The sequence below is a fragment of the Diceros bicornis genome, chromosome 39, assembly GCF_020826845.1.
Source record: "Diceros bicornis minor isolate mBicDic1 chromosome 39, mDicBic1.mat.cur, whole genome shotgun sequence".
NCBI lineage: Eukaryota > Metazoa > Chordata > Mammalia > Perissodactyla > Rhinocerotidae > Diceros > Diceros bicornis.
Window position 1 is genome coordinate 12,347,362 of NC_080778.1, and position 20,447 is coordinate 12,367,808.

Consider the following 20,447-nt stretch of genomic DNA (forward strand, 5'->3'; position numbering starts at 1 on the left):
AGGTACCTGACGATCTCAACTCACTTTCTGGCTCAGAAGTTTAGATGCATGTCTAAGACTAAAAATATTATAGAATAAAAAAGGCAGTTGAACTTAGCAAAGCCCTCAAGGCATTAGCTCTCATGGCATGAGGACCATGCTATTTTATCTCCTAACCTCCCCCTTTGCTAAAATAAATTACAAAGATAGAAATATACATACATGCATGCATATATCTCTCTCTCTCCCTGCATAGCCCTCTGGTGTGGCAGTCTGTGATCATGCTAGATCAAGCTAACTGCGTTGACACCATGGGACCTACTCTTCCATAGTTTTGAATATTGCTAAAAAGAACCACAACTGAATAGAGAAGGAAGTTAATGTACTGACCATCAATTCAAGCCAGGGAAGGTCATGATGCAGAGCCTGGGGTTTTACACTGAACAACAACCCTCTGGTGTTCCCACTCGATGGCATCTCTGTTAGGCCAGGCAGCCGAGAACAGACCAGGAAGAGCATAGTCCCCAAAGTCCGGACTGTCACTCCTTACTCATTCTAACAACGGTTGTATCTGTGACAGCCAGGGAGGCAGGAAGGTGATTTTATATCCATTTGGATAATAGGTATAAATAGTTGTTCAAATATAACTATAAAAAATTCTCAAATTGTTTTTGGGAGTTTAGGCTTCTTACTGTTAGAAAAGAATGTAAAACTTAATGAAAATGTATTTCTGAGTGTTCCTGGGTTCAACAGCCACTCTCATTTCAGATAAAAAACTGAATTTATAGGGGCCAGCCCCATGGCCTAGTGGTTAAGTTCAGTGGGCTCCGCTTTGGAGGCCTGGGTTCATTTCCCCGGCACAGACCTTCACCAGTCGTTGGTGGCCATGCTGTGGGCGTGACCAACATACAAAATAGAGGAAAATTGGCACAGATGTTAGCTTAGGGCAAATCTTCCTCAAGCAAGCAAACAAACAAACAAAACAACCGGAATTTATAGCCACTGAGAAATGTTGTGCTGTGAAACCAGTAGGAGTTGCCCTTAAGTTAGAGCCACAACCAGTGGGACAAAAGACTTAAGACAAACAGTACAGGCTTTGTTTAACCATTCATTTACTCTTAGACATTTGTAACGAATTAGTATTAGCACCAAATAATTAAATGTACAGTAAAAAACACAACATTCTGGATGAAAACAACTTCAAGGGTAAACGCTGGTCATCAACTTGGCTGCAGATATATAAAGTTGCTGTGTGTCCACTCAGGGTCATGTGCTCCTATGAAATACCCTAAGGCCCCAATCTGCAGTCCATTTACAAATTTAAAGCACTCTGCAACCAAATCCTGACTTTTTAAAATGTCACTGGGGAATCGGCTGCACTAAGACAGTAAGTGCTTACATTATAGTGATTGCTTCTGCATGACAGGCTGGATTCATCGACTCGTGACAGCAAAAACAAACAGCGAATCTACGTTAATACAGGACACCACTACTTACACTATGCACGCCCAAGGCACTGCTCTTATATACTATATTTCAAGTAAAAATAAAAAAGGCGGTAGGAAACTCATCTCATGAATTCACAAAATACTTCCACAGCCAAGCAGCGCTACTGGCTGTCGACTGCAATTCTAAAACAGATCTCTCTTAAGCAACAAGAAAATTCATTTAGTAAATCCATCGTTTAAAGAAACAAACAAGAGCGTTTTCATGGTAAAGACAGATTTTCCCAAACTGTTTTAAATTCTCCATTTGCTTTTATTCCCATCTTTCCATTAACAGTTTCATAGTTACTAAGAAATAACTTCATCTCCATAAGCACAGGTATGGGCATAGTCATGGCAGATGATGAATCAGAAAATATGTTTGAGAAATATAATACAGAAGACTCATTTGTGTCCTTGGTCCATATAAAGAAGTCAATTCAGAGCCTTTGAACCAACCGAATTAAGTAAACACCTTCAAACCCATAGATTTTTATATGACGTACGTTTGTCATAAGAAAAACCTTTTAAACAAAGTTTGGTAATTATTTTAAGAGAATGTTGCCACGCACAATGAACAAACCAACTTTATGAGTAGGCTTTAACATTAAAATTGAGTTTTTAAAGAAAGCCCCATGTTTTCCTTCATCTATGTCTATAATGACATAAGCACGATGGAAAAAAATTACAACTGGAAAAAACTATGCTGTGAGCTGGAATAAATTCCACCACTTGACACCTATGTACTTATTCTCCAATGACTGGGTACAAAAAATTGTGTGAATTTTGGTGCAACAAGCCAAAAATGAAGCATCAATAAGTCATGTGAATTTCTACTTTTGCTGACTTAAAACTCTCAGCCCAAGCACTACGATTTTTTATGAAAAACTTTTATTTTTAATTAATTTTAGACTTAGGGAAAAGTTATAAAACTAGTACAAGGCGCTCCCTTATATCCCTTAGCCCACTTTCCCTAATGTTCACATAATCATAATATAATTATCAACCGGAATTTAACATGGTACAGTATCATTAACTTAAGATCTTATTTGAATTTCACCATTTTTTCCACTTACTGTCTTTTTTCTGGTCTAGGATCACACGTTGCATTTAGTTGTTATTTCTCCTTAGTCTCCTCCAGCCTATAAAAGACCCTCAGTTTTTCCTTATATTTATGACCTTGACGCTTTTGAAGAATACTGATCAGTTGCTTTGTAGAACGTTCCTCAGTTTGGTTTAGTTTGCTCTTTTTTTATGGTTTAGATGAGGTTATGCGTTTTGGGAAGTGTACCACAAAAATGTCATGCGCTTCTCAGTTCATCCTATCAAGGGGTTCACGATATTGATGTTTCGTTTCTGGTGATGTTGACCTTGATTACTTGGTAAAGTTGGTGCCTACGGAGTTCCTCCAAAATAAAGTTACTATTTTGCCCCTTTTAGTTGATAAGTATCTTAGGGGAAATATTTGACACTATGCAAATCCTGTTTATCCTTAAACCTGCACCCATTAATTTTAGCATCCATTAGAGAATCTTATCTGCAACATTACAGTGGTGTTTGCCAATGATGAGTCTTTATTTCTCTCTTTCCTTCCACATTTCCTAACGGAAATCTATTGTGGGGAAGAAGAGATAGTTCTGCTATCTCTTCTTAGTTCAATAGATACATCTGTTTATGTATTTATTGGACTATTTCTATCCATATGGACTCACTGTGGCAGACACACTAAAGGATGACCTCCAATGAGTCACACCCTGTGTAATTCCCACCTCTTGACTGAGGGCAGAACCTGCGACTTGGCTTCTAACCAAAGAATATAACAAAAGGATGGAAGATCACTCCTAAAATTACGTTTCATGGCAAAGTTAAAGGGATTTTGCAGATGTAATTAAAGTCCCTAATCCGTTGACTTTGAAATAATCAAAAGGGAGATGATCCTGTGTAGGCCTGACTTGAAAAGAGGACTTAGGACTTCTCTGAGCTGACAGACACTCCTGATGGCCTTGAAGAAGTAAGATTCTATGGTGCGGCTCAGGCAGCCTCCAGAACCTGAGGGCCTCACTGCTTCCATCAATCTGAAGGAGACTGGAAGCAGATTCTTCCCTAGTTGAGCCTCCAGATGAGAATGTGGACCATCCAACACTTTTGACTGCAGCCTTGAGAGACCTCAAGCAGAGGACCCAGCTAAGCTGTGCCTGGACTCCTGGCCGTGAAAACTGTGAGATAATAAACGTGTGTTGTTTTAAGCTGCTAAATTTGTGGTAATTTGTTACAAGAACAGAAAACGAATACACTCATGGATATTCATTTTATTCTATGGGTTAAAAATCCAACACTGACATTATTTTGTTGCTCAAATTTGGCCATTAGAAGCTCTTTCAAATCCTTATTTTTTGGAACCATAAGATACTCTAGGATCACCTTGTATTTGTCCTGCCTCAGCCCCATAATCAACCACTTCTAGGAGCCCTGGTCCTTTTATTACAAAAAGGTCTTCAGAGACTAAGATCTAGGCACTAGGTCTGCTCATTATTCCTGGGGTGTGATTACTTCTAAACCCTCTCAGTGAACAGAGGTAGGAAATATACACATATCTATATTTTCATATTTTTGTGTGTGTGTACGTGAGTTTATGCAACTACCTCTAATTCCAATCCAAAACTAGAGGGTACATTTTAGCCCTCTCCTTTTCCTTATTTACAACTTCCTTCTCCAACGGTAAGACACCCAATTCTCATTATTTAAAGCAACTTACTTATTCACTCAATTCTATTATATACACAAAGTAACTTCAGAATTACTAAGCTATATCCTCGTGGAGAAACACAGCCATTTGTTAGGGATGTATTCCATTTGAGTTTCCTCCACATCCTGATTGGTCTTAACTGTTTTGATATTTGGGGGGTATGTGAAATACTTCTATGGATCGAAAAGTCAGTTATACAAAAAGACATACGCAGAAGAGTCACTCCCTCCTCATCCCTGCTACCCTATTCCCATTTTTCCTTCTTTCCACCCCATTCCCCACCACCCTCTATAAATAACCAATCTCTTTAGTTTTTGGTTTATCTTCCCTATATATATTTTTTTTGTATAAATGAGAAGATACCTGTATATTCCTTTTTACTATCTTCTTCCTTACATGAAGGGTAGGATGTCCTAGATTATCTTTTGGGTTTTGCTTTTTTCACTTAACAGCATGTCCTGGAAAGTACTTCCTATCAATTTATAACATTTTCCTCATTTTTAAAATAGGTAATAGTACTCCTTTGTGTGAGTGTTCCATAGTTTATTCCACCACTCTCCTATGTATGGACATCTTACATTGTTTCCAATCTTTTGCATACGTATTTCTACACTGTTTGATGTCTATGTTTAGTGTAAATTCCTTGAAGCGGCATTGGTGGCTCAAAAGGTTATGCATTTCCAAATTTCCTTCCATGAAGCTCTGAACCAATTTACATTCTCACCAGCAATGTTTGAAGGGCCTGGCTCTACATAACCTCACTAACAGAATATGTTGTCATTCAGAAATGCTTGCCAGCCAGTCTTATATATTAGAGATGGTATCTGAGATTTTTGAACTTGCGTTCCTCTAATTTTGAGTGAGTTTGACCACTTTTTCATGTTTGAGGGCTATGTTTATATCTCTTCTGGTGAACTGTTTGTTCATGTCTTTCCCCCATTTTTGCTATCTGGGATTTTAGTCTTTTGTCCTGAAATGTTTAAAAATTCTTTATATATTAGGGATGTTAGCCCTTTGTAGTATAAGTTGTGAATATTTTCTCCTCGTTTGTCAGTTGTCTTTAGATTCTGTTTACGGTATATTTTGTAATGGGATTTTTTAAAAAGTAGTCAAATTTATCAATCTTTATTTTTATTGCCACTAGATCTTGAGTCCTAGCCAGAAAGCTTTTCTCTGCACCAAGGTTCAAGAGGAATTCACTCCCGTCTTCTTCAAGTACATGCATGGTTTCACCTTAATCTACTGGGAGTTTATTTTTGTGTGTGGTATGAGAGAGGGATCTAATTTTATCTTTTGTGATGAGAACTTTTAAGATCTACTCTTTCAGCATGTTTTAATATCTAGTATGTTTAATGCTAGCCCCCAACACCTCACCCTGTTTTTCTTTTTCAGAGTCTTCTAGTATGTTTGTTTTTTCTATATGAACTTTAGTATCAACTTGTCTAACTATATAAAATGGATTTTTGGTATTTTTACTGGGATTACATTGATATAAATTAACTCAAGGAGAACTGACAGCTGTTGAGTTCATCCTATTCAAGAATAGGAAATATCTAGTTTTTTTTTTCGTGAGGAAGATCAGCCCTGAGCTAACATCCGTGCTAATCCTCCTCTTTTTGCTGAGGAAGACCGGTTCTGAGCTAACATCTATTGCCAATCCTCCTCCTTTTTTTGTTCCCCCAAAGCCCCAGTGGATAGTTGTATGTCATAGTTGCACATCCTTCTAGTTGCTGTACGTGGGACCTGGCCTCAGCATGGCCGGAGAAGTGGTGCGTCGTTGCGCGCCTGGGGTCCGAACCCAGGCCGCCAGTAGCGGAGTGGGCACACTTAACCGCTAAGCCACGGGGCCGGCCCAGAAATATCCTTCATTTGTTCTAGTCTTCTTCAGTTTCTTTCAGGTACATAGAATTTTTACACATTTGATGTTTAATTCCTAAGCATTTAATCTTTTTTGCTGTTATTGCAAATGGGATTTGCTCTACCACTATGTCTTTTAACTGTTTATCGTTTGTGTAGAAGAAGGATATTGCTTTTTGTATGTTGATTTTATATCCTGCTACTGAACTGAATTCTTTTACAGTCTGAGTTAATTTATCATTGATTCTGGGGGTTTCCAGGTTTACTATTACATCATCTGTAAATGGAGAGTTTTATTTCTTCTATGCCCATTCTTATGCCTTTGAGTTCGCTTGTCTAACTGCACTGGCCGACATCTGTAGAACACTGTTGAACAGTAGTAGAGATAGTGGTCATCCTTGCCTTCTCCATCTCTTAGTGGAATTGTCTCTACTGATTCCCCACTACATAAGGTACTGGCTTTAAAGCTAAGGCATAAAAATTCCACAATGCTGAGGAAGTATCCCTTCCTTGCTATTTCCTTGAGTGTTTTTATCATGATTGGGTACTGAATTTTATTAAAGAACATGATATGTTTCCTTAAATTTATTTATATGGTATATGATATCAATGGAGTTGTTAATATGAACCAATCTTGCATTCCTGGAGTAAATCTCACTTAGTCACGATGCGTTATTTTCTTAACGTACCGTTGGATTTTGTTTGCCATTATTTTCTTTAGAATTTTTACACTAGGATAAGGTTTGAGGGACATTTTTCTAATTAAAAATAACTTTTAAGAACTGGATCAAGATAATCATCAAATTAGACATTTTTTTGTAACGAAACACTGGAATTTTAGTATAGAATACAATTGGAAGAAAACAGGCTAATATATACATATTTGGTAAGTTAGCATACATCCAGTAATGTATGACTTAGTGAATGGACCGAGACACGATTACAGCTGAGTATACTTCGCACAGCAAGATGGCGGGGCAGTCAGTACTAACAAGTGCTAAGTTCTATGTTTCTCACAGGCAACACGGTCTTAACACTCCTCATGGTTTTTATTTTACTCTTCTGTTCACTGTTTATCTCATGAGAATGTAAGTTCCACAAGTACAGAGAGTGGTCTGTTTCGTTCCCCGCTATGTCCCCCAAACCAGACACACAGTAAGCACTCACTAAATACTTGTTGAATAAACAAACTCCTGATTACTCCAGAAACCAAGCCCAGACTAACACTTAATTAAACCTTTATAAGTTATTAGTAATCATGTAGTTTTATTATTCTAGATCAGATATAGTCAAACCTTTTCTGTAAATTGCCAGACAGTAAATCTTTTAGGCTTTGCAGGCCATATGTTCCCTGTCACAACTATTCAACTCAGCTGCCGTAGTGCAAAAGCAGCCGTAGACAATACATAAACAAAATAGCATAAATAAACTTTTATTTACAAAGACAGGCCGTAAGCTAGATTTGGCTCAAAGGTGGTCGAGTTTGCTGACCCCTACTCTAAATGACAATATCAGTAAAGTAACATTCAGGGACACTTGCTCAAAAAGTCAATAAACACCAAATGGTATTTATTAACAACAGCAATGACATGAACCTGAAACCCTCCCCCCATCTAATAAAAAGGCCTACGTAAATGAATGTCAGTAATGGAATTGGGTTTATGTCCTTTTCAGATCAGATCTACTGCAGGATGCACTTACTGCAAGTGCAGTTCTAAGACCTAAATGCAAGTGCATTTAGCAGGTAAATTCTTAGATAAGTGATTACTTGCAGTTTCATTGTCCAACTTTCTCTGGCCAGACCCAAACAAACAAACAAATCAAAACTACTGATCAGATGCAATGATGTAAGATCTACTCTACCACTGTTGTGTTGGGGTAGCAGAGAATAAACAGGAGATGAATAGAATTGCCGCATTAATCCTTTATTGAGGCTAAAACTTCCCTGAGTTAACTCCTTTCTAAATTACTATAGCATACAACTACAGGAACTCAATAACAATAAAAACACTGACTCTGAACAACAGCCTCTGGCAAACAAATCATTCATCCCTTTTAAGTAATACTGTGCTATCTTTGTATAACACTAATAGGCAAAGAAATACCCAGAAATTCCATTTTTCAAAAGTTGCAGTGGTCAGAGAAAAAAGCATTTCTTCACTTTATACTGTTGCAGCTAAAAAATCAACTAACCTAGGATAGATTTAGTTATCCAAGATGGAATAGTGATATAGATATAATTAACCAACATGGCAATCTAGAGTTTGAATGACAGACACTAACACTTGACGTCAGTTTTACTGCCAAGAACCCACTCTCCCCCACCAACTTCACTACATTAGCTGACTTTGGGCAAAAGTGGATAAAGAGAAAGCAACAGCTGGAATGCATATTTTTTTGCCTTACAAGTTCTCATATAAATTGGAGATGGTTTTACTTGAATATAAAAAATGAAGTAAAAACTACTGAGTACTTACTATGTACAAGGCAATGTCCTAGATGATATTTTTCAATTAGTAATTTAAGAGGTTTGGCTTCTTAAAAGTAACATGAAATGACATGTTAAACCATAGAAACCTGGACAATTTTGTTGGCTAATCTTCCTCAATAAGGATCCTTGGGGTACATGGGGATCATGAGGCATTTAGTGACAAACACTTGGGTCCTACTCATAAATTCCTTGAAATTAACAAGGGTAATAAAACAGGCTTATTGTTAGAAAAAGTAGAGTCTGTGAATTCATGTGAATTCTCTTAACAAAATCATATTTGTCCTTTTTCATCGTGGAAGAAAAGATCCTAACCAGTACTTCATGATTCAGAAATTAAAGGAATAACTTCTACTATGAATTACATTGCTAGCTGTGGTTGCTGTCGAATTTTGAGAAGAAACGAGGAATACTTCCAGCTACTTTGCTGCCAACTCTACTATGATCAAGTTCTTTCCCTAGAATGCTGCTACAAAATCAATACATATTTCACAGTTTTTTAGCAATTAGCAATTGAATTATTATTCTAGTCTTCAAGAATTCTTGGTAGTGTCACTAACTTTAGTCAGTAAAAAAAAAAAACACAACGTTGTAGAAATTACTGCTACCAATTACCAATACATCATGACCAAGATCAACTTTCTTCTTGTACATCCCTCTGACTATTATTCAATTCTCCCACATCCAAAACTAAGACACTGGGTTGCTTTACTCTAATATATTCTCATACTATCTTCATGTTATGGACAGCAGCTCTCTCTTAAATCTTCAAAGCAGCATATGGGTTTTAGCTGCCACAGTCTGACTTTACAGATCTTCTGGAGGATATACTTCTTATATTCTGCCAATCCTGCTGGTAAGAGCAATATAATTTACTTCTTACTATGGGCTATATTCATAGTAGAAGTTATTCCTTTAATTTCTGAATCATGAAGTACTGGTTAGGATCTTTTCTTCCATGATGAAAAAGGACAAATATGATTTTGTTAAGAGATAGCATTGGTGCATTGCATGATGGACTCCTTATCTGTGGAAATCTTTGAACATTTTATCTTAATACCCAAACCAGAGTGTGGTAAGAGAATATAGCTCCACGCTTCAAGCAGCAAGGATTTCACTGGTCATTTTCTTTAGCGAACTTTAAATACCTGCATAATGCCTAATGGCAATGGTGTGGGCGAAGAATCAGTTTTCAATAATCCATAAATTCATTGAATGTCCTAGTCTTAGCATGAGTTAGAAAATTTATTTAGATGAGTTAAAAAACCCATAAATTATTTTGAGGATAGCATCTTCCTGTCAGTGTCTTCTATTTCATTTGCTTCAAGAAAGGAAATTTTAATATGCTCCAAAGCAGACATTTAAAATACAGAATCTGCTCAGGTTCCAGCACAGCGGTTGGAGGTAATAGTTTATCTGAAGTGCTTGAATGTGGACTCACAGTACTTCTTATCACCGGGTGTGTTTGAAACAGGATCTCATTCTCAGCAGAAGGTGCTGTATTGGGGTACGGAGGGTAGCAGAGGCAGCTGTGAACAGGCTGTCAACCCAATTCTTTATCGTGAGCTAACCATACCTCAAATTAGAACAGTACAAAGCAGAAAGTAACGCTCTCCCCGACCTGTACCCGTCAATGGGAACAAAGAACCACAGCAACCTGGTCCCCCAACCTTCAAGAGTGAGCCTGAGCCTTGGAAGATCAGCCCTTCCATGTCCTACGGCTCAAACGTTCATTCAAAACAGGGGTAGATTTTCCTAAATCCTTACCCAAGGTAATGCAAACTGTTGCTGTGCCATTGGGTCCTAAAAATGTAGACAAATCAGTACTGCAGAGGCGGATCTGACTTGTGTACTTCTGAGCCATGGAGGGATGAGGAAACCCCAAGATGCCCTGAACGTGACAGAACCCTTACAAGAGCCACATATCTTCATTCTAGACAGTCAGCCACCTGCTGGATTACACATTTCAACTATCCCCCTCCTGTAGTCTGGGGGTTTTGAGTCTCTTTATTAACCTCACGGCTGGAGTGCCGGATAGAGGACCTGCAACGGTTGACAAGTGAAAAACAAAAGCAAATATGGTGCATTGTACGTAAGAATTACGTCCTCACTGGGGTTGGACTACAAATGTTTTGGGGTTTTGTTTGTTTGTTTTTATCACGAAGACCAACTTGTTATAATACACCATTATATCATCTAGCCCACTGGATTCAAACCAGAATTTTTCCAGTCACCCTCTTTTGTGATTAAATACACTAAAGTTCCCTAATGTCTTTCACATGGAAGTCAGTCTAATAGTCTGACTACCTGAAACTCATTCAAGGCCTTTTGGGTAGACACTTTTTTACAGAGAACTTGTGGCAAGAAACTAAAAAGGCTCCTGCAGTGTGCGACAAGACACGTCAGGGGTTACAAGGCAGAACAGATTTCTAGACTTCACGATTCAGGTCACTAAAAGCTTTGATTAAGGAAAAACCAGAGTCCTAAAACATTTACATACAGGAGGCTCTCAGCTTCAAAATATAACGTTCCGAGTCCAGATCATTCCCAAGTGACCTGGAAGGCGTGGGGAAGGTGTAGTTTCTTGCAGTCCTGCCCTACAGCTGCTCACAGGCCTGAGCAAGGTGGCTCACCCTGGCTGACCACTCTCTCCCCGGCTCCCTTCAGTTCAGATGTTCTTTACTCCCCCAATAACTGGTGAAGTGAATAAAAACTGTGTTTCTTTGCAGAAAAAAAAATAGTCAATAAATACAAGAAAAAAACTTTAGGGAAAGCTTATCAACTTTAGTTAACTTTAGGTGTGAAGACATGAATAGCAAATAGATAATATGACCAAAGATGTGATTTGATTGAAAGCAGGAGCCACTTCCATCTTTGGGAATCTTCAGGGTCTCAGGAGGTCTCCCTTAGGAACACCTGAGATGCACTGAAATACATAAACCCCCATAGTAAAAATCTGCTTTTTATATTCAGCGTTCTCATAAAAATACATCCTTTTCAATAGCTTTAGAGCACAAGTATACAATCCAGAGGTCTTTTGGGTACAGAAAAATGCCCTTGGGGTGGGGGAAGCATCTGTGTGTTTGGATGTCACATAGCTTACCTGCCCTCCACCGGCAAGTCGAGATACATAGCACTGTGTCATCTATAAGAAAGTGGTCGGTTCTGATCCTGACTCATGCAGAACACCAGACAGAAAGTGCGGAACAGCCACCAGCTAAATCTGTTCTAATTCTTGCTTTGATGTAAGGGAAGAGGCAGGGCAGGGAGAATTGAGCAGAGCAGGCAGTTTATATTTCTCTCACTAGGACAAATTAATAAAAACAAAACCTAATTTCTCCCCACTCTTACCCATTCTTATTCCCCTCAATATTTTTCCTCTTTCTAAGATTCCTTTTTTGTTTGAGAAGCTTAATATTTGGCTGCCTTCTGAAGAAATGGGTATAGTGACAGATGAAAGACTTGTATTCATCGTATAATTCAGAATAAGGGGAAAAAACCGACTGCTGTGCATTTAAGATTCTAACAACCTTGCAATTTTGTAGAGTCGTTTCCCCCACCCGTTCTTTTGAAGAAATCTGCTTTTATTCCGTTAATAACTAACCACAGTTGCAGCAGCATGGATCCGATTAGCAGTTCTTATGGTACAAAGGGGAGAGGAAAAAAAAAGCTGTGAACAGGGTTGCCAATTTGTCCACCTGGGCCCCCAGGAGAAAGATTAGATGAGGCGCCTGCCTGCTCCCTTTTTCCACTTGATCGCTGCTCTACACCGCCTGAGAGAGACAGGCCTTTTTAAAACCAAGGCACTTCCTTTAATAAAAGTTTCACTCGCCTCCATCCTGTCTCTGTCGTCACAAATTCCTCATTCTGGGTCCCAACATGTCATGACAACTCTCAACTGTAAGCCCGGGTAGCTCTGAAAAGCCCCACACACTGATGGTAGCTCACATGGGGTCTTTTGCATCTACAATAGAAACACACAGAGGTGTGCTCGGATGCCCTGCAGGGATGAGGGTCCACGCTTTCCAGACCGAAAGGTGGTCCACGTGTTCAGTCCCCGGGCCTTTTTATGCTGCTTCTGGATGCGAGATAAGGTAGCAAAGATATCTAGTTTGGGAATTAAATACTGGAATTTGATGAAAATAGCACAAGATATATAAATTTGGGACCAACAGATATAATACTGGCATTATAGGCAACGTGGTTTCTACACATTTTCTACTTAGATACGGAATTGTCAATTTATGTACTAAAATAATATACTATTTTCTCAAACACTTTAAAAAACTCACTCCATTTGTAATTATGCTAAAGAATGAGAGCTTATTTTTGTGACAAAACTTAAGAATTCTAAATCCTTGGTATAAAACTACTTTTAAAAGCAGCAAGACAAATAGCTAAGGCATTGTATGATGCTGAAAAACTTAAAGAAACCCAAGGCTTCTGACTGAGTCTCTATGTTCTAAGAGGATAGCCAACACTTTACATCACTTTACTATTTTTATTTAAAGGTACTAGGGGCAGCCAAGGTGGGGAGGCAGCAGCGATGCTCTCAGGGGTGTGCCTCTTAGGAGCAAAGGATGGTCAGGCCAGGGCCAGGGCCTAGCCACGAGCAAAGCAATACTCTGGGAGCCAACTGCAGAGGGGCCTGGTGGGCTGAGCCCAGGTCACACGGAGCCTCCGACATGGGATCATTCTGAGAGCGGCAGGGTACAGACCATGGCAACGTGGAGAGGACGGAAGGCGTTCTGGACCACAGACTCATGTATTTTGTATCAGTTCTTTTATTTCATATTTTAAGTAAACGTTCAGCAAGTATGCTTTTGAAATATATCTTTTTCACAAAGACATTTTTATCTTCTACTTATCACTTCAAATATCTGGAGTATATTATTCACGTGTTGCTGAAGCCCAAATTCCAGTCACTAGCTAATATTTCACCACTCTATGTTTATATAGCCAATGCTGACACTGGCTATTTGGAAAATGGGAATATTATCTGGGTAATGACAAAACTCTCTCCATAGCCAATCTGTTCTTAATTGGTCATTTTCTTTGAAGACAGGGTTAGTTATTAATAATAGATATTTATTAAAAATGAGATAAAAAATGGGATATTAGACAATTCCAGGATTCTGCACAATATATATGTGGCACAATTTCTGCGTATGATGGATTAGAATCAGACAGGGTCAACATAGGTAGACGTCTAGTTTAGATGGACAAATCTTAGGACCAGTATTTCAGGTTCTGTTTTTAAGGTGAAAGAAAGTAAAATAGTCTGTCATAGTGGAATCTCTTTCAAGAGAAAGGAGAATAGAATGATGCCATAAATTGTGAAACACCAAGGCAGAAAGATGGCTCCCAGCCTGTAGGAGGAAAGGTTATATAAAGAATCCATTTTAGAATTTTCTTTACCTGAATTCCTGTTTATTCCAAGACAACTGTGAGCTCTTTAATTTGGCCAGCATTTATTGAGTGCCTCTTACTTGCCAGGCATTGTTCTTGGCATTGGGGATAAAAAGGAAGCAATGCTCATTGCCCTGAAGAGGCTCCTGGGTGAGCTGGAGGACCATGAGGGACAGTCGGACCCTCTTTGGCATGGAGAGCTCAGTCTGACTTGGCAAAGCGAAAGACACTGGAGTTGGGTCTTGAAGGATAAGTAGGAGTTTGCCAGGCTGGTAAAGGGCAGGATGGAATTTCCAGGCAAAAGGAATTCAGCTCTAGGAGCAAAGATCTGACACAAAGTCGTGACCAGTAGTACTGAAATGGGGAATACAGAACTAGTTTCCTCTGTCCACTTCTAATAAAAAGCAATGATACAACATAAAAAAACTATACAGTGAGGTTCAGCTCTCTAAAAGTATGTTTTTACTTTTTTTCAAGTAGAATTTAAATGACATGATTCTTAGATTTTGTGTGAAACAGACCTGAAAGAACAACTACGAAAATAAGGGATTCTACTACTAACTGAATTAGTATGAGAATAGACCAGTTATTTAACCACAGGAATTTTTTTCCTGTGACATTACAATTTCAATTGAACCACAAGCTATTTATAGGAAAATCAGAAAAAATGGCAACGCGCTGCCTTAAAAAAAATGAGCATTCATGCCTAAACTTTTCTACGACCTACAGATACATGCTAATAACCGGGAATATTAGCTTCCTTCTAAAACACGCCCTTGGAACACTTTGAGGGAAGTGTTCAGCTGTACTGGACACAGGTGGTCTCTTCCATATTCTAGAAACACTTTCTTTGCGTGGCTTCTACCACACTACACTCTCCCTGGTTTTTCACCTACGCCACTGGTTGTTCCTTTTCCTGTTCGTGGTTTCTAGATTATTGAGTGCCCTAGGGCTCAATCCTCAGAATTCTCCGAGTATTTCTCAACCTTGGCTACCATAATAACCACAGGAGAGCTTTAAAGACATACTGGTGGAGTATTCCAGTCAGACCGACAAAGTCGGCATCTCTGGGGGCTGGGTCTAGCACCAGTCCTTTCCCAGGATGTTTTGTGTAGCTGCTGTTGAGAACCACTGACCTTCACTCATTCCCTAGGGCAGCAGTTCCCAGTCCAGCAGCTTCAGCATCAACCAGGAACTTGCTAGAATGCCAACTCTCCAGCTCTACCCCAAAGGTACTCCAGGAATTGGGTGTAGGGCCCAGCCTCCTATGCTTTCACAAGCCCTCCAGGTGGTCACAATGCAGGCTAGGTGCCTGACGGGGTCTCAAATAGAACCCTAAGGACTCACAAACTTACTTCTCCAGCCTAGATCTCTACTCTGATTCCAGATTCTTCTTATAACCAGCTGCCTACTCAAAATCTCCCTTTGGATGCCTAATAGCTATCTCAAATGTAACATGTTCCAAACCAAACTCTTGATTGTCCCTTTAAAAACTTGCTCCTTCCTTTGTCTTCTACTGTACAGAACCTCCAATTTCTTGGGCTAAAAACCTTCTGCCCGGGGCTGGCTCGGTGGCATAGCGGTTAAATGCATGCATTCTGCTTCGGCGGCCTGGGGTTCGCTGGTTTGGATCCTGGGTGCAGACCTATACACCACTCATCAAGCCATGCTGAGGTGGTGTCCCACACAGAAGAGCTACAACTCCACAACTATGATACACAACTATGTACTGGGGATTAGGGGAGAAAAAAGAAAAAAGAGGAAGACTGGCAACAGATGTTAGTGCAGGGTCAATCTTCCTCAAAAAAAAAAAAAGGGGCCGGCCTGGTGACGCAAGCGGTTAAGTGCGCATGCTCCGCTGCGGCGGCCTGGGGTTAGCCGGCTCGGATCCAGGCGCGCACCGACGCACCACTTGGCAAGCCATGCTGTGGCGGCGTCCCATATAAAGTAGAGGAAGATGGGCACGGATGTTAGCTCAGGGCCAGTCTTCCTCAGCAAAAAGAGGAGGATTGGCAGATGTTAGCTCAGGGCCGATCTTCCTCACACACACACACAAAAAATAGAGCATTTATTTTAAAAAAAAACCTTCTGCCCCTACTACTGCTACCACACCCATGACCAATCCACCCCGGGTCACTGCAGTAGCCTCCTATCCAGTCCCCCTGCTTCCACCCCGGCCCCCAAAGTACACTCTCCACTCAGCAGCCAGAATGTTCCTTTCAAAGCCTATATTGGATCCCACCATTCCCTGCCTTCTCTACCTTCCAGTGGCTTCCCACCACACTTAAAAATAAATTCCTAAATCCTAATCATAACCTATGAAGCCTTATATAAGATAGCCTTTGGTTACCCCCTAATCTAACCGCCTACCCATTCTGTCCCCATCTCCCCATGACTGCCTTGTCTGTCCCCTGCCCAGTACACCAAGCACATTACTGATTCAGGGCCTCTGTCCTTGCTCTTTGCTCCGCCTGGATCCCTCTCTCCCAGACATTCACATGCTTTTGCCCCTCCTTCACTGAGTCTCTGGTTTGAACAATAATTTCTAAGAGACGCCTTCCCTAACCACTGCTATGTAATGAAGCAACCTGATTTTTTTCCTAACAATAAGTTATATACTTATTTGCTTATTTCCTGTCTTTCCTACTAGAATTTAAGTTTCACGAGGACAGGGCCCTTTGTCATTTATGTTCGGTACTTTTCCCCAGTTCCTAGAAACATGCCTGCGGCATAATATGCATTCAGCACTTTGTTGAACTAATGAATAAAAGAAGAGAAGGATAAATTAAGAAAGGAAGGAAAATGAGCAATTGGGCTAGTTGGCCTTCCTTGGGAAATCACCCAATTTATCCAGTAACAAAAGCGCAACATGCTACTTAAAAAAAAAAAAAAAAAATCCAATGAATTAATACATTTGGCATCCTCCTCAAGGTCACATTCTTGGCATTCAGCTATATGCATTTAATGTCGTTTGCAAGTACAAACTCCTATGTCACTTTCTGTTTGGAAGGGAGAATATCAACATTAACAATCCCTGGTTATATCATTTATAAATATGCAGATGCGGATTATTAAAGATTAATGCATTTTAGGATTGGTGTCGGCATTCCGTTTGTCTCATGCCGAAACCAATTCTGTTCTTCATTAGTCAATGACAACCCACATCACCCTGTTATGGAAGAGAAATCAAAGGTGCAAGTGTGTGAATTGAGAATAAGTGATGAAACTGATTAGGAATAGACTTAACGGCTATAATCAATCAACACATCATCATAATCCTGGCTCCAGGGTTATCAGGAGATAGGGAAATAAACATAACACTCTCTGTAAAATGGTTTTGTTCCTTTCACAACTGCTCCTTATTCCTTTTAGAAAATACAGTAACTCACATCAGAAATTTGTGAAATCAACTTTAGGAACATCTTGACTATAAGGACTATACATTTTATCACCGTTTTCCAAATGCAGTCAAATGATTTTTGAAACTTCTAGGCTGAAATTAGTTGATAAAAGCTTTCGTACTCCTCCGTTCCGATTCCCCATTCCCAGGGAAGACAGAAAATACAGCAGGTCAACGCCAATGGCGTTTCAACAGTGGCAGCACACCTCTGATTCAAGAAGCAACAATTGTCAGTCAAGCGCGAGTTTAGAGCGGTGACAGTCTACTCAGCACAAGAAATGAAAACAAACAGTAAAGAAGGCGTTTGAAGTGCTTCTTCAGTGAACAATGTAAAAAAATCATGGAGAAGTGGGAGAGGACTGGAGGAGCCACCGCGTAAACACATTAGTCACCGCTAATCTTAGAGAAGAGCAAGGCACAAATACTGCCTTGGTTACACAGGCTTTCCTATATTTTCACATGCAGAAGACCAAAGACAGGGAATGCAAAATGAGAGGCGAGTTGAAACGGAACTGCATAACTTAATTTTAACTAAGAGGGGGAGCAAAACCAACTGGGAATGTATATTTTGGGAAAATTCTAATGTTCTCTTATTGCTGAATGTGGGAGGAGAAGTGGAAAAGGCTTCATCTGAAATTTGTTGGAATGCAAGAACTGAAAAGATTTCTGCTTTTGAAAGAAAGAAGAAATACTCATTGCCCAATTATCAGAATACCTGACTTGGGTGAGGAGGGATCTCTAAGGGAAGAGTGGCTCAGGACCCTGGGGCAGCTGCTTCAAATGCAAGGACCTGGCTGCAGATCAGCAACGGGGCACCTGCCCTCTAGAAACAGAACACTCATGACCAAAGGACTGAATTTCTATAACCAGGATCCTGCCTGAATTTTAAATTAGTATCTTAAAGGGGGAGGCTCTAATAACAAATAACTAAGCCATACAGAGCTGCCATCACATCTCTCTAAAAGACAAAACATATTGTTGCTTTCTTAAGTGTTGCTCATCATCATTTGGAAAGGATCTGAAATCACTGTTTTGTATAACATACAAATATTTTACTTTGTAAGGGGAAAAAAAATACTGGCTGAAGTTCTCTTTGGTTGTAGAACTGCTAAATTGATGTTTTCTGGGCTGCCACAGATTAAAAACATGGATATATCAATGGCATTTTGTGTTTAAGAATTTTTTTTCCGGCTCAGCTTGCCAATAAGCAGCAAGCATCCTGCTTGCAACAAGCTGTTGCAGGATTTCTACTTTGAGAGAAGCCAAAAAGGAACACTTGATAGATATTTTAAAATAAAATTACCAGGTAGGGTGACTGTGCCGACCTTCGAATAAAAAATTTGTCATTACATGCAACGCCATTTTAGAGATTCTACTAATGTTATCATGAAGGAAACTGTTTAGAACCACTTACATATAGAAATAAACTCATAATTTTACCCAGAGTTTTATTAAGCAAGGATGAAGTAAACAGTGGAAAATTTACTTATTTAGAATGAATTAGGCTTGAGCCCTAAGAGTTCTAAAAATCCAAGGGGAATGGATTAAAAAAGAGAGAGAGAGACACTGGTTTGCACCCTCCTGTGTTCATTTTGTAGGTACTAATCTTGACAAATTAGACCAGAAACTATCATTTCCTCTTGCTAAAATCCTTCCTGTTCACTCCAGCCTACGACCAACTCCTAACTACAGTTCATTTTTCTCTTTCCCATTATAGCATCCTTCTAGAATCTACTTGTCTGAATGTCAAATTAAGCAAGAAAATGAGTTTTTTGACCAGAAGATCTTCTTCTTTGTATCTACAGCCATATCAGCACCTATAGGAACCTACTTAGCTCTCACCTGCTAAGTCAAGGGTAGAATGGGGTGAACACTTACACAGAAGAGCTCTAAATAGACCATCATGCTGCCCAAAGACTTACTTTCCATATTTCATCTGATATGTGCCACCCTTTTTGGAATGCATTCTTTTTGTGTCTAAGATGTTCCTGAGGGGTACTAATTCATCACGGCTGCTTGGTATGCTGGATGCGTCGCTCGCCATCCAGGAACTGACATGATAAAGCTTCAGAGAATCAGGCTTAACTATAAAGTAACCGGTGCTTTATGAGAGTGGAAGGGCTATCTCTGGTAAAGCCATTTCTATAGGCCGTTAAAACCTGTGATCCTTTTCAAAGGACAGCAACTTAAGTTATTTGCCAGGTGTGTGTCTGGGTAAGTGAAGGGGCGCAGCACCGGGATGCTGTGCATGGACTGTGGGGACGCTCCCGGAAGCAGCCTGGTCCCGGAGGCGTGTGCGCAGAGGTGCTCATGGGGGAAAACACTTCTGCTGGCTGGAGAGGGAGGAAAGGAGGGCTTCTGGAGGAGGGAGGCATGAATAGAAAGAGATCGGAGCAACGCGGGCAGCTCTTCAGAGACGAAGGAAAGACTTCTCTCTACCTCGCCCTCCTTCCTCCTCCACAACCCCCCAGCTCTCAAGCCGCCCGACCCCTGGCCTCTCCCTCTCCTTCAACTACTGGTCAATCTGGGGAGGGGAGAGGGGGGGAGGTGAGCTACCTCAAACAGCAAGGCACATCAAACTTAAAAAGAGGGAGTTGTACTTTCATATTTGACGAAACTTTATTTTATTTCTGTCTATGATGGCTAGGAAGATGTTTAATAAACACCTAGTACTGTGCAAGCATAAGAATGGCTATGAGGGGCTGGCTGGGTGGCATAGTGGTTAAGTGCATCCCATCTACTTCAGTGGCAGGGTTCGCAGCTTTGGATCCCAGGCTAGAACCTACACACTGCTCATCAAGCCATGCTGTGGCGGTGTCCCACGTATAAAATAGAGGAAGATGGGCACAGATTTTAGCTCAGGGATAATCTTCCTCAGCAAAAAAAAAAGAAAAAAAAAGAATGGCCACAAAACAAGTGTTTATTCATCGTGACACTAACGTGAACACCTAATTTTGTATCTTTGGTCCTTATCTGTTATAATCAATAGGCCCTTCTGCAGTCAGATGAATGTGACTTGACTCCACCTAAAACGGAATGTGGCACAAACTCGAAATGCTAAAAAAAAAAAAAATGTGGGAAAAT

General features: G+C 40.0%; 1 protein-coding gene across 9 annotated transcripts in view; it reads right to left on the minus strand.

Moving 5' to 3' along the window:
- ARID1B (AT-rich interaction domain 1B) overlaps positions 1-20,447 on the minus strand; it is a 417,978-nt gene that overhangs the window by 94,625 nt on the left and 302,906 nt on the right. The window lies entirely within an intron of this gene.